The 14,192-nt window shown below is 46.6% G+C and overlaps 1 protein-coding gene across 1 annotated transcript in view; it reads right to left on the bottom strand.

Annotated features, from left to right (window-relative positions):
- LOC138301116 (F-box only protein 6-like) overlaps positions 1-12,343 on the bottom strand; it is an 83,301-nt gene extending 70,958 nt beyond the window's left edge. The window contains exon 1 of the mRNA XM_069241246.1: positions 12,041-12,343. The gene's annotated coding sequence lies outside the window, so the exon portion shown is untranslated. The remainder of the gene's footprint in view (positions 1-12,040) is intronic.
- Between the last annotated feature and the right edge of the window lie 1,849 nt (positions 12,344-14,192).

Below are 14,192 nucleotides of genomic sequence, written 5' to 3'. Positions count from 1 at the left end.
TTCACCAAGTTGAAAAAGCTACCAAAAAGAAAATCCCTTCACTTTTGCCAACACTTAACGCCGAAAAGGCCTTAGACCGTGTTGACTGGAACTGTTTCATGTGCTGCTTTGAGTTTGGGGATCAGTTCGTATCTATGATTCAGGCAAACTATGCCTGCCCCCGGTCTCAAGTGCTGGTAAAGGGTTTTATTTTGGACAGTTTTGAACTGACTCGGGTATGCAACAGGGATGCCCTCTGTCGCCATGACTCTTTGCGCTCAGCATAGAGCCACTGGTGGCCAAGATATGGAAAGACTCCTCCATTTCGGGTCTCATGTTTGGCTGGTAGAACACAAGATATCCTTGTTTGTAGATGATGTCCTTCTGACTTTGATCTCTCCCCAGACTTCTCTACCAGCTCTGCAAGAAACACTCCAGCTATTTGAACTAGTGGTGGGCTTTAGAATGTAGCTACAGAAGTCTTACATGCTTGGCCTTACAATTCCCACTGCGCAGATGGAAGGATTGGTGACCTCCTTCCCCTTTCAGTGGACAAGGATAGAAATTATATATTTGGGCATAAAAATCACCCTTAAAGTAACTGACCTATATAGAGCAAATTACCCACCCCTACTTAAGCAATTACATTTAGATCTCAAACAATGGGCATCACTATATATTTCTTGGCTGGTGAGTATTAACGCCACCAAAATGACAGTGCTTCCATATCTGTTATATCTTTTTCAGGGCCTACCTATAGAACTACATACAGAATTATTTTCCACTACTCGTGCAATGCTAACCAACTTTATTTGACAAAATCGTAGAGCTCACCTCGCCTCTCCACAAATTGATGACACTTCCCAAGGAGGCAGGTGGACTGGCATTACAAGACTTGGGGCCTGATTATGCCCTTGGCGGAGGGGATTACTCCATCCCAAATGTGACGGATATCCCGTCCGCTGTTTTACAAGTTCCATAGAATATAATGGAGCTTGCAATACGGTGGGTGGGATATCCATCACGTTTGGGACAGAGTAATCCCCTCTGCCAAGGTCGTAATCAGGCCCTTGGCCTCCTAATAGAGAGCAGCTCAACTCAATATCTAAATGGTCCCTTAAAGAATCTGACACACTCTGGCTCCACATGGATAGAGCAATAGTTGGTAGGACAATATGGGATGTTTTGTGGAGACCTAGACATGCCCGACTGCCCAAAGCCTATTTAAGCTTCCAATCCGCGACTACACTAACAACATGGGACCAAATAACAAGATCACATTCCCTTTCAACCCTCCCCTCTCCATTTATGCCAATTCACTACAATGTGGATTTTCCCCCAGCACTTCAGTCAGGGCCCTTTAATCGGTGGTGTGAAGGTGAATGCCTGATGATCTCTGACCTATTCCATGGGGAGGAAATTCTCACTTTTGAAAAATTTTGTCGCAACTTCAACCTACCCCCTCCGAATAATATTGCTATACCCAATTAAGACATTGGTTCTCACAACCTACTGTGAGGCTGGGAGGCTCGCGAGACCTCCTACCCATAGAACAATTTATGCAACGTGCAGGTACCACCCAGGGGAATATCTCCTTCCTATATGCATTACTAATATCAGCACAACGCAACCACATTCCCCGCCATTATTACCTTTTGGGAATACGTACTCTGAGCCCCGGTTACAGATAAACAATGGCAGTCACTGTGGAGGGACAATACTAAATTCAACTATTCCCAGGGGGTGCACGAAGCACACAATAAAGTACTTTATGAATGGTACCTGTACCCAGTTTAGCTAAGGAAAATATTTCCAAACACCTCCGACCTATGCTGGGGTGGGGTGAAGGCTTCAGGGGGACTTCTGACATGTTTCAGCCCTACTGGAGTGAAATCTTGGCCCAAATTAAGTCCATCTTAAGCTTCCTCATTCCCTCCACTTCCACGTTTGCACTACTGGGACTACGCAATCCTTCTCTTAAACATCAGACCTTTGGAGATAGGTTCATCACATGGCTCTTCCTGGAAGCGGCGAAGATGGCTCTTGTGGCATGTGGAAAAAAACAAAGTCCCCCTCTACCCCGCAATGGCATGCTCGCTAGTGGCACGCCCTAATTTTGGAACGCATGTCAGACATTCTCTCTGATGCCTGGAGCAGTTTTGAGTACATTTGGAGCCCACTGGTCTCTTACTTGTCTAGGTGACTCCCACTTTACTCTTGCCCTACCCTAGATCATCACACTTCTTTCAGACTTGAGAGCCCCTTCCCCTGTTTGGTCTAACCGCTCTTGCTGCAGCTTACTGCCCGACACACACCCCTCCTACCAAGGGTGGCTCTACTTGCTTCCGCTCACACCCACCCCTGTCCCTCTCCTCGAGTAGGTTAGGAGTGTCACTAGATCCTCTTGTGATAATTTGTGATATTACAAGACTATGTTAATAATGTAATGGTTGACAATGTTGCTCCTAAAAATGCAACAACAGTAGGACCTTGCAGCTAAGGATAAGACATTACCTGGGCAAATGGTGTTATAGTATTCTTACAATATCCCAATAATACATACTGCACAGCTGTTAACTGGCTCCATGTCATGGTGCAAATTCCCTACATGGTGACTTTCAGATAGATCTAGGTCTAGGGGGTAACCCAAACGATGTATGTGGCACCCACAGCACTCTCAGCAAGGCCCCAGGTGGCTAATGGTCAAGCACTCACCAGCAACATGGTATGTTGCGTTCCTGTCTAGGCGCTGCATTCCCTGTCTCAGGATTTATCTCGATGGCACCACAGTCACTTCTATGTCAGGACCGGAGGCTCTGATTATGCTTCTCTTTCCATGCTTTTAATAACTCAGCAGCCAATAGGAAAGACTTTAATACAAAAACTACAAATCCCATGAACCCATTATGACATAACCACAACCATAGAGACCAGCCCTATAAAACCCTTGTGACCCAGTGTCTCTTCCACTTTCTTTGCTGCTCCGCAGCCATTTAAGTCACTCTTTCTTCTTAGCGCGTTACGATGCTTGCTGTCAAAATTTAACGTTTGTTTGCCACGTGTATTATACTGTTATTGCCTGTGCGAGTCTTGTAACGACGACGGGCGGCCTGCCGCCCGCGTCTAATGTGGAGCGGGAGCCTTTGTTGGGGAGCGGGACTGCGTGACCTGGTCGTGCAGTCCTATTTCTATTTTTAATACGGGCGGTGCACGCGCCAGCCGGCCGGCGTTCTTTCTTCTTGTTGAGGGCTTGCGGACTCGCGCGTTTCTCCTGGCAGACGTACCCCTTCACACAGCGTGTTCTGGGCCTGAATTTAAGGTCTTAGTCAGACCTCTACTGCCTAATAGCCATGAGCTCCCTTTGAACTCCCTGCCATATTTGTCTGCAGGGTTGTAAAATTGTTTGTAGGCTTTCGCATAGAGCTTTTGTGCAGGTGCTCCGTCCACATTTGAATTTTAGTTTCACCTGCATTGGGGTTCATTCATATATATTTATATATTGATAAGCTCGCCCTCTCCCCCTACCTTAGTGGTGTTTCAACCAATTTAAAGAGATTCTGTTAAATACTGACTATGTATGAAGAAGATCTTGAGGGGGATGAAGGCTACTTTTATGAAGAAACCCACGCAAGCTCCTTTGAGCAAGACCTTGTGCACGCGCTGGACGCAGGTGTGCGCCAGGCGGTTAATTATGCACTAGCCAAGGCCATAACCCCCTTAAAACACCTTCTTTACGGGTTTGCAAAGCAGCAGGGCTGGCTTGCCCCCATGGGGGGCATGATTGAAGGTTCTTCTAATCCTCCCACCAAAGACATTCATGCAGAAGCCTTCGAAAAACTAACGGCATCTTTAATGACTGAACACCCTTATAGTATTCCTACAGCTCCGCACTCAGATGATTTATCAGAGGACTCTGATGCTAATTCATCTCGTAGCTCGCCTAAGGGTGACTCCAAACCCTGCAAGCATAAAGCAAAGTCTCATCATACCTCTGTCGCCAACCAAGCTAAACCTTTAATGTTTGAACCAGGGGAGATCATCCACCCCAGATCCACTGCTTGGATTCCTCCCCCTGAGGTAACAGATAATGTAAAAAATAACATTCGTCAAGAGTTTGATAAAGAAGTGCGGGCTCGTTTACGCTCTGAGTGTCCCAGACCGGATCTTCCTGACAAAGTAACAGAAACCCCAGAAGTAGATCCTTCCATGGTTACTTACCTCAAGAAGTATACAAAAGATCCTAAGAAAGGAAGCGACAGGGCCTGGAAATCCTGTCAGGATAAACTCTTGGACTTGTCAGGCCCCTTGACTAAGATTTTGGAACTGGCTTACCAAGCGAAGGAATCCAATTCTCCGATAGACATGGAAACCTTTATTGGTTGGTCACAAAGAGCGATTTGCATGTTGGGTAATACCAACTGCGCTATTTCAAATGAACGCCGCCTGTCCATTCTTATGAAACTGGATCCCAAGTTAGCTGATCTTGCATCTTCGGAAGCGGGCCCAGTGGCCCAAGGTCTATTATTCGGAGCTCCCTTCTTGAAAGAACTTTCCAAGTTTGTTGCTACCTTTTCCAGTCTGGATAAACCTCAGAGTTCTATCAAGAGAGCTCTTCGCCCTCTTTTTTCTTGGGCCGGATGCTTCAGGGGGCGACCGTTCGGTCGAGGATATCAGAATTTCACCGGAGATAGCTTCCAAGGCCATAAGGGCAGAGGTGGTTACCAAAATCAGTCCTCTACTTTCTATCCCTCAAGGCGGTCCTTCCGAGGCCGTTTTCGTAGAGGAAGGTTCAGAGATGCAGCAGCCGCCATCCAAGACTCCTCTCCTGCAGGTGAGAATTATTCCTTGGGAAGAGATTTCGTTAGGGGGTCGCACTCGCCTTTTCTACCACAATTGGCAAAAACTCTCAAACAATCCTTAGGTACTCGAATCCATTCTTGGATTAAAAATATAATTTTTCCAATCTCCACATCAGTTAGCTCCCCCAAACACGATGTATTTTTCCCTCTCAGATCAGTCTTTCATTCACAAAGAAATTCTTGCTCTCCTGTAAAAGGAGGCGATAGAAGTAACAATTTTACACCCCAGAGGTTTTGTGAGTCTCATCTTTCTAGAAGACAAAAAGGGAGGCGGTTCAAGATTGGTTCTCAATTTGAAGGAATTCAATCAGTGGATCCTTTACCGACATTTCAAAATGGAAGGGATCCACTTACTTCGAGACATCCTTCGGATAGGAAATTGGATGGTCCGTTTGGACCTGAAGGACACTTACCTGTCCAGTCCTATCTTTCCCCCCCACAGACGCTTCCTGCTATTTCGCTGGGAAGGAAAGATATACGAATTCAAGGTTCTCCCTTTCGGTCTGTCGTTGGCTCCGTGGTGCTTCAAGAAGTTGATGAGACCGGTGGTGGAATACCTTAGAACCAGGGGTGTTCGTTTGATCATTTACCTAGACGACATCATAATCATGTCGCAGTCCCACCAAACAAGTATGCTCCACCTGGAATGGGTGATATCTCTCCTTCAGTATCTGGGTTTTGCTATCAATGTCCAAAAATCCATCCTGATTCCTTCTCAATCTATAGAATTCATAGGTTTCTTGGTGGACTCGCCTTCCGCTCAAGTGATTCTTCCCCAAGTGAAGGTAAAGAAAATCAAGAGAGAATTGAGACTAGCATTGTCCAAGACGACTGTCTCCTTGAGATTCCTGGCTCATTTAGTGGGACTGCTAGCATCTTCTATTCAGGCGATTTTTCCGGGCCCTCTGCACTACAGATCACTCCAACGTCTGAAGATCTTACACTTGAACAAAGGATTGTCCTATTCCCAGTTAGTTCCTCTCTCGGAGGAGGCGAGAATCGAGATATCTTGGTGGTTAACGCACACAGAGGCTTGGAACGGCAGAGCCATTTTTCACAGTTCTCCAGACCTGATCATAGAGGCAGATACCAGCCTTTGGGGTTGGGGTGCTCGTTGCGGCCCCCTTTCCGCCAGGGGCCGCTGGTCTCAGGAGGAGCTATTGATGCATATCAACTGCCTGGAACTGTTAGCGGGTTCCTTTGCTATCAGCAGTTTCTCTGCGGGCAGAGCGAAATGTTGCATTCTACTCCGGATGGACATGTTCGATATGTGAACAAATTGGGGGAACCCAGTCACAGATACTGACGGAGATTGACAAAGACTTCTGACATTACTGTCTCCAGAACCAAATTTCCGTGACAGCAGAGTACCATCCGGGTCAACGAAATGTAATAGCGGATTGGCACTCCCGTCATCTGAGGGATGCCAGCAATTGGAGATTGCATCCTCGTTTCTTCAGAGTGGTCATGCGGATTTGGGGTCCGTGCTCAATCTACCTCTTCGCCTCCCGCCTGAACACTCAACTCCCGACATACCTCAGTTGCCGTCCAGATCCGGGAGCGAGAGTTACAGACGCCTTCCTCCAGGATTGGACTCCTTTCCTCGCATATGTCTTTCCCCCCTTTGTAATGATCCCCAGGGTCCTAGCACATCTTCGGGGACAGGAGGCAGAAATGGTGTTGATTGCCCCTTTTTGGAGAGCACAACCATGGTTCCCCATCATTATGGAGTTGGCCTGCGCTCCTCTCTGCCTCTTACCTTGGTCTTGGAATCTCCTCCTAGACCCGGGGAAATCTCCTCATCCTTTGATCTTATCAGGCCAACTGTCTCTTCTGGCCTGGCGTCTTTCAGGCAAAATTGGAATCTCCCAGGCCTTTCGAGCGAAGCTCAGGAATTCATCAATCAATCCTGGGACCCCAACACTCATAAACGCTATACCTCAGCTTGGCGATGCTGGTGTAGTTGGTGTTCTTCACGGGGTTCAGATCCCCTTATTGCGGATTGCACCTTGATTTTGAATTTTCTAGCTTCCCTGGCTGCCTCTGGGATGGCTTATAACTCGATCAACAATTTTCGTTCAGCCATTTCGGATGGTCATGTGTTCGTTGAGGGTAGACCTATTGGTCAATTGCCTATGGTTTGTAAACTGATTAGAGGCATTAGAATGTTGAATCCGCCTTTTCCCAAATACTCAGATCTTTAGGATGTTGACATTGTTTTGCAGTTTTTAGACTCCTGGCCTTCCAATAAGTATCTCTCCAGGAAATAACTGTTTTCTAAACTTACCATTTTTACTTTGTCTTGTATCTTGTAAGCGAGTGTCTGATGTTAAAGCTCTGGACTTGGCAGGAAGAAGATTATCTCCAGAAGGTGTTACTTTTGTCATATCCAGAATAACAAAATGCAATACGAGGGTAGTATCCTATCCAGCATTTCCTGATAACAAGAAACTCTGCGTAGTGCAATGTTTGAAGGATTATGAGGTGAGTATGGCCGAATTTCGTTCTGATATGTCGGGTCAATTGCTTATTTCTCTTCGAAAGCCTTTTCGCCCGGTTGCTTCGGCAACCCTTGCCAGATGGGTGAAATGGATTTTATCTGAAGCAGGCATTGACGTTTTCAAATTTGGTGCACTTTCTGTGAGAGGTGCTATGGCATCAAAATCCTTTGCCTTAGGTTCTCGTCTAGAGGACATATTAAATGCAGCAGATTGGTCATCTGATTCCACGTTTAAGAGGATTTATTATAAACCTATTCTTGATGTGTCTTCAGTGGTAATGGCTAAACTTTAAACTAGCATAATCAGAGCCTCCGGTCCTGAAATAGAATAAAAACATTTCTAGCTATTGCGTCTAGAATTTTCAATTCTATTAAGGACATGGAGGTGAGGATTATCCCTCCCTTGTTGGAAATTTCATTAATAAAGTCTTTCTGGAAGTATTTTACATGCGTTATTACTTGTTCTTCCCACCCTGATTTTAACATTGTATTATATATGTAAAAAAAAACCACAAAAAAATCATATTTTAAATAAGTTTGTTGTGATTTAACTTTGCTTTTGTCACTCAAGGCAGTGTTTATGGCTCTGTATTTTTGCTCTTGTCTTAGGTCAAGAGGACAAGTGATTGCATTTCTTTGCCTGGATACCTCCTTAAGACCCGGTTCCTTCCTCTCTGTTGCCTGCTGCTTCATCCTGGTTTGGATGTTCCGTTGTTTCTTTCTGGACTTGAGGTTTCGTTTATATGACTTTTGGGCATCAGTGAATTAACTGTGTCTATTTGCAAAGAAAGAGGAAGAGACACTGGGTCACAAGGGTTTTATAGGGCTGGTCTCTATGGTTGTGGTTATGTCATAATGGGTTCATGGGATTTATAGTTTTTGTACTAAAATCTTTCCTATTGGCTGCTGAGTTATTAAAAGCATGGAAAGAGAAGCATAATTCTCGCCTCCCTGCCCTTAATAGAATTGAAAATTCGAGATGTGATAGCTAGAAAATGTCTTATTCTCCAGCAGAAGAGTTCAGGGGGGTCATGGAGGAAAGTTCGTATGAAGAGGCCATCGGGTACCACCTGGATCCAGGCCCGTTTCTGAGGCCTCCCCATATCTTCTGCGCCGCTCAGGCAAAGCAGACAAAACATAGGTGGGGGGGTGGGGAAACGGGTCAAGACCCTCACTGGCCAGTCAGATCTCCAACTGCACTCCACCTCAGGTCCCCCAGTAGTCCCCCGGGCCTCCACCAGGGCGTGCAAGCAGCAGATTAAACAGCCTTGGGGTGTTGCTCAGTCCAGGCAAGGAGGTCGCCCACTGCATGCATGCCAGCCAGCCAAATTCTCCACCAGACGCAGATCCTTCAGCGGTTCCTCCAGGCCCCTGCCGGGGTGTGTACACAGTGGAGGGGGAATTCTCTGGGCCACCGCAAGGCCTGCTTTGTCACTTGTTCCCAAGGGGCTCCCAGCGAGGGTCGTTTGGTCCCAGTGACAGCCACCTGCAGTTGGGAGGGAATGGTGAAGGCTCTGCTACCATCAAAGAGGACTCAGTGCCACGGATGCAGCAGGATGGCGGAGCAGGTCCCGCGAGCATCTCTAAGATGTGTCCGCCATCTTGGCTGCTTTAGCCATGCCCACTCCCCCAGTGCTATGAGGTCTCAGCCTGGGGCAAGAAGCACTTTGAATGTGTAAGTCATTATTTTAAAATTATATTAGAAAAATATAAGATGGTTGCCACCACGTGATTTAGTATTTAAGATAAAAACAAGTGGCTTCAAAGTATATATTTTAGTAATACATACTGTACGTAGTGCAAGCATTTTTATATGTGCCCTTTAAAACGATGCATTGCAGACCCCAGCTGATACCACTTGCATTACCGCTCAAAAATAATAAATCTTTGTCATCATGAAGCTTCAAGTGACTCAATTAAAGTTCATAAAAGCTACCAAGCTGCCCTTACATTTGATGTTGTACCAATAGCACAAAAATATATTTATTCAGGTAGCAAGCACCCTGAGAGCATATATTTCTTTAGCTCACTGTCTCTCTCTCTCTCTCTTGGCTTCAATGCACAGGAGGCCCGAATCCCCCTTCGCTTTCAGTAAGAAGCACCACTATATCAACTCTATATTACCTGTCCAGGGATGATTGTTTTTTTAACAAAAATTATGTAAAATTGAAAAAAGCGTATGCACGTCTGTCCCTACGGATCCCACCCACTCCGACCTCTATTCACATTGATGTACATTCAGGAGAGTCAATGCTGTGGATGAAGGAAGTCAGCAGAGTTGCATTCAGATGCAGAGACCTGATAGTCCAGACCTCTGTACCATAACGGCCCAAAGGGAAAGAAGAAAGGAACGAGACCCATGGATACCATCAAAGACGTGGCCCAGAGGAGGGGGCACTATTTGGGCGCTAATTTTAGGGTCTTGCCTAAGACAGTGCATGCACTGTCTTTTGGGATAATTTTTGGTTACCTTACAGTGGGTTTAAAGGTCGTTCCATTGCTTACCATTGATTGGCTTCATTGTTACTCTAGCTTGCTTCTTATTCATTACCTTTTTTCTGTAAGCTTTCCTTTCTCTTCTTGCGTTTGTCCCTCCACTGAGGCATAAACACATTACTGTATCTCTACTCTGTCTGCTTTTTCAAGAGCTTCTCTTTTTTCTTTTAGTTTACGCACTGTAAGGGAGTGCATGTGCTTTCAGCTGTCTCCTTTGTGTACTACTTTTCCATCTGTGTACCTCCCCTACTCCCCTCTCGCCCACCCTCCTTGTCCATGTGCTGGTCACAGCCCCTCTTGCCCACCCCCCCCTTGTCTGAGGGCATCCCTCAGCCCCTCAGGCCCACCATCCGTTGTCAAGGTTCTTACCGTACTGTAACTTACTGTACGTGTGCGTGTCCCAGACACCTCACACCCTTTGTTGTCTGTGTGCTTCCACTCCATTCTCGCCCGTACCCTCACTACACCCGGGCCTTTCTCTCTCGCCCTTCCTCCCTCAGTGTTGCCTCATCCCCAAACTCACTTCCCCGTTTGTTGGAGAGAAAAGTGGGGTGGAAGACAAGACAACATCGAGGGAAGGAGGGCAGGAGAGAAGGAGGGAACTGGGGGAGAAGACAGTTAAAATTATTTTTTTTAAGCGCTATGGCGCACCCAGCACTAATGCCAATTTTTTCTTTAAAAAAATAATGCATTGTCGCTTGCTGTGTCATATTGCTTACTTGTTTAAATCTTTTTAGCCATGCCCCACAGCAGCTGCACTGCACTAAAGCATGGGTTCTAATCATTTGCAGACTAATTGCTCTCACAGGCAAGTCCTATTAGCTTTGACAATGCTTATTTAATTTACGAACAGACAGACAGCTTCCTCGGACAGATGACCCGAGGACGGGGTGATGTGGGCTTGCTTTTTTCAAAGGGCCATCATGCCGTTAGTGTAGCAGGTGCAGTGGCACAGGAGCCAGGAGTGTGAGGGGGTCACTGCACCCTATCTGCAGCTGTTTTACTCCAGAAGAAGGAAATGGGGACCCAGTTTTCTTGGTAGCATTGGGACCACTGCTGTGCAGGAAACAGGGCGCAAGCAACAGGGTGGGAAATGTGGAGCTTTTTTCTCTTTATCTTTTAAGGGGCAGACAGCCTGCTTTGGGCTTCAGGCCTAGGAGTGATGGTGCAGTGAAGTGGGCAGAGGAGATACGGCTGTAGGTATCATTGGTACTACAGGTGCAGAGGGACTAGGGCAAAGAGCTTTGAAGTGCCCACTAAACCCCACATGATGGCAGTGTTGTTATCCATTTTTGCATGCATTTTGGGACCAATGCCTCCTTACCCTGCCAGAGCCTCAAAGAAATGGACCAAGGGAGGGGAACATTGAACCAGAGGAGACACCTTGGCGTGGGCGCAGATGGTGGGGAGGGAGTGGGGCAAGATGGGGCACACGTTTTTAATAACAGGCAGACAGAGCCCACTTCTCGTGGCAGCAGCTATCATTACTGAAGCAAGAGCACTGGGGCTCAGGGATGTGAGGGGCCCACTATATCACAGTTGTAACTGCCTTACTTTAAAAGGGCCATAGGAGGCTCGTTTAACTTGCTGCACAGAGGGGGCAACACGTGGGAGCTAACTTTTTCCGCGAAAGGAACAGTGATTCAGCGTTGGAGTGATGAACAGCGATGGTGGGGGAAGGATGAAAGAGGCACAGGGGACAACATCCTACTCGGAGCAGCAGCTGTCATCCGTGCACCAGGTGCGGTTGTGTCGGGGCCCAGGAGCGAGGGGCTCAAATCGCCTCAAATAAGGGAAGCAGTTTGATTCGTGTTCTCCTTTATATTTCGCACATTTACTATGGATTCGGAGCTGGCGAAAAAGTAGCCCTGAAGTAATTTGACCCACCCCCTGCCCTCAGCTTTGCCCCTCACCCAACCCTTGTCATAAAGTTTCGGAGGTTGGGGGGCCAACTTTAAAACATTTCGCTTAAGAGGGCTCAGAGGAAGAAAAGTTTGAAGATCTCTGCTCTCGAGGGTGCAGAAAGTAATCAACATTACGGATTCACCGACCCTGGCCCCGGGATCGCTGTGTTCCAGAAAACCGTATTCCATGAGACGCCCTAGGGCTGCTCGATGCCAAAATAGAAAGATGACTTAAGAAGTAAGGGAGGAAGGAGTGCGGTGCCCCTCTTAACACCCGGGCGTCTCTGGAGTACCAGCCTGACCTGTGTCCGCCGGTGCGGCTCTCTCCCGCTGCCTCCGGTGCTTGACGGTGTGTGGCTTCTTCACAGCCACCACTGCCGCTCCTTTCCCTCCACCGACCTGAGGGGTGCTTTCCAGCGCCGGGACATCCTCGTGCGCTCACATGATTGGCTGTGTGTCAGAGACCAAGCTGCCAATGTAAACTCCAGGGCTTCACAAACGCAGTCTTTCTGCCATTTCAGATGGCCGCCTGGAATAATGTTTGTTATTTTAAACGCCTTCTCTCCCTTTGGCACCCAAAGACTTCTGTGCCATTCGTAATATGTCCACCGAAATAGGCGACACTGCCAAATAAGAGTGCAGTCTGCCACCTACCGGCAAACTGTGGTTTCTTGTTCAACAAAGTCTGTGCTATCACGCGTTGGCTCGACAAGTGCGGCGCACTGCTTTAACCTGGGCCGTAGCTATCAATGGTGCAGCAAGTGCAGTGATACCGGGGCACAGTGATTTCTTTGAGCCCCAACCCCCAGCATCAACATTATAGTTGTTTTAACTACCAAGCCAGGGTATATTTTGGGAGCCGCTAAAGGGGGTGGAGGCTTCAAACATTAGGGCCCCTGGCCCCCTTGCTGCGCCATTGCTTTAACTCTACCCCCCCCCCCCCGCCCCCATTGCTTTAACTCTCTCCTCCCTTCCCCCCCCCCCCCCCCCAATAGACAGCCGTCCTTTCAGCAAATGAACACACCGAAGAAGCATTAGGCGAGCTACGCTGGACCTGAATACATCAACGTCACAGTTGAATTGTAAATACACGGAATGCAATTCAATGTGCACAAACGCCGGCTTGTGTTTTTTTGGAATATCCGCAACTCAAAAGAGTTAGACATTACTCGTCCCTAAATTGAGAGCAGTCTGTTTCAAAAGTTTATTTCTGTAAATAAAATGCATCATGTTAATTTGTTTAAACATTAAAGAAAGTTCCTTAAACCCTATTAGTATAAACTATTTATATTCGACACAATCCAACTATTAGTCATCGGTCTAAAACATTAATAATAAAATAATTTATGAAAATGGTGCATTCCAGTCCAACTGTGGTTTCTACCAAATGTGAAGGTTGCGTTGCTTGTTTACAGTGATGTCTACTTGTTTTCCTTTTTCATGGACAGACCAGTCTACTAACGGGAGAACTCAAGCGCCTCTGTTTTTTTGTCCTCCCAAAGCTCATTTGCATGTGAGAGGCTTTTCAGAATTCGGTGACTGATAGTTGGTCGGTCGTAGAACTTCAAAGGAAAGGTTACCAGATGGTAATGCCACGAGATATACCGCTTTGGGTTTGATGTCTATGCTAATGAGACGAAGGGCACAATATTCCTTTCCTGTGCTTTCCTCTTCCAAATCATTATTTAGAAGGGTGCGAGCCTAGTTACGTGAAGTAAACCAAGGCTATAGCCAGAGCCACTGGAGTTCTGCGGCAGAAGTAGGTCAAATTATGCGTCATTGTTGACTATATTCTGTGGGAAGAAAAGGCAAAATATGTGGCGTAATACGGCACATTTTGCGATACCGTTACTTCATTAGTCTGTTGTTTTTACACATTTTAACACTGTAAGGGGAAAGGCTTCATGTCATTAGTACCAGTTTAACATCCAAAGACATAAATAAGTAACTGAAAGCTGACCAATCAACCTTTATCCACTGTGTGACAACACACATTGCTGTGTTTTAGTAACTTTTGATCCGCTTGAACTAGAAACAAAAAATATTGTTAAAATCTGCAGATTACGCAGCAGATGATGAATTATGGCGCAAATGCAGCAAACATGGGTATCAGAAAAACCCACCTGCCACAGAATTGCATAAATCCAGTGGCCTGAATTCAATAGCTTTGCAAAAGAAGGCCAATGATTTTAAAGTCATATAATCTTCTGGTGAACTCAAGCCAGGGAATCCCATGTTTAAATATGCTGGAGGTTTCAGGGTCCAGAACAGCATGAGGGTTGAGTCCTCCAGCGTCTAGGAAGGGACTGCAGCATGGGTGTAGGGATATGGTGTGTGTTTGTTCTTCCACTTAGGCAGAGGTGTCCTGGAGAAAGCATGGTCACAGCATGTCATGCAGAGGGCTCAATCCTTCAACCAGTTAACAACTGAACCTGCAGTAGGTGGAGAATAATG

The sequence above is a fragment of the Pleurodeles waltl genome, chromosome 6 (genome assembly GCF_031143425.1).
Source record: "Pleurodeles waltl isolate 20211129_DDA chromosome 6, aPleWal1.hap1.20221129, whole genome shotgun sequence".
In the NCBI taxonomy this organism is placed as follows: domain Eukaryota; kingdom Metazoa; phylum Chordata; class Amphibia; order Caudata; family Salamandridae; genus Pleurodeles; species Pleurodeles waltl.
Note: the sequence above shows the minus strand (reverse complement) of the source record. Positions and strands in the feature narration are given on the sequence as shown.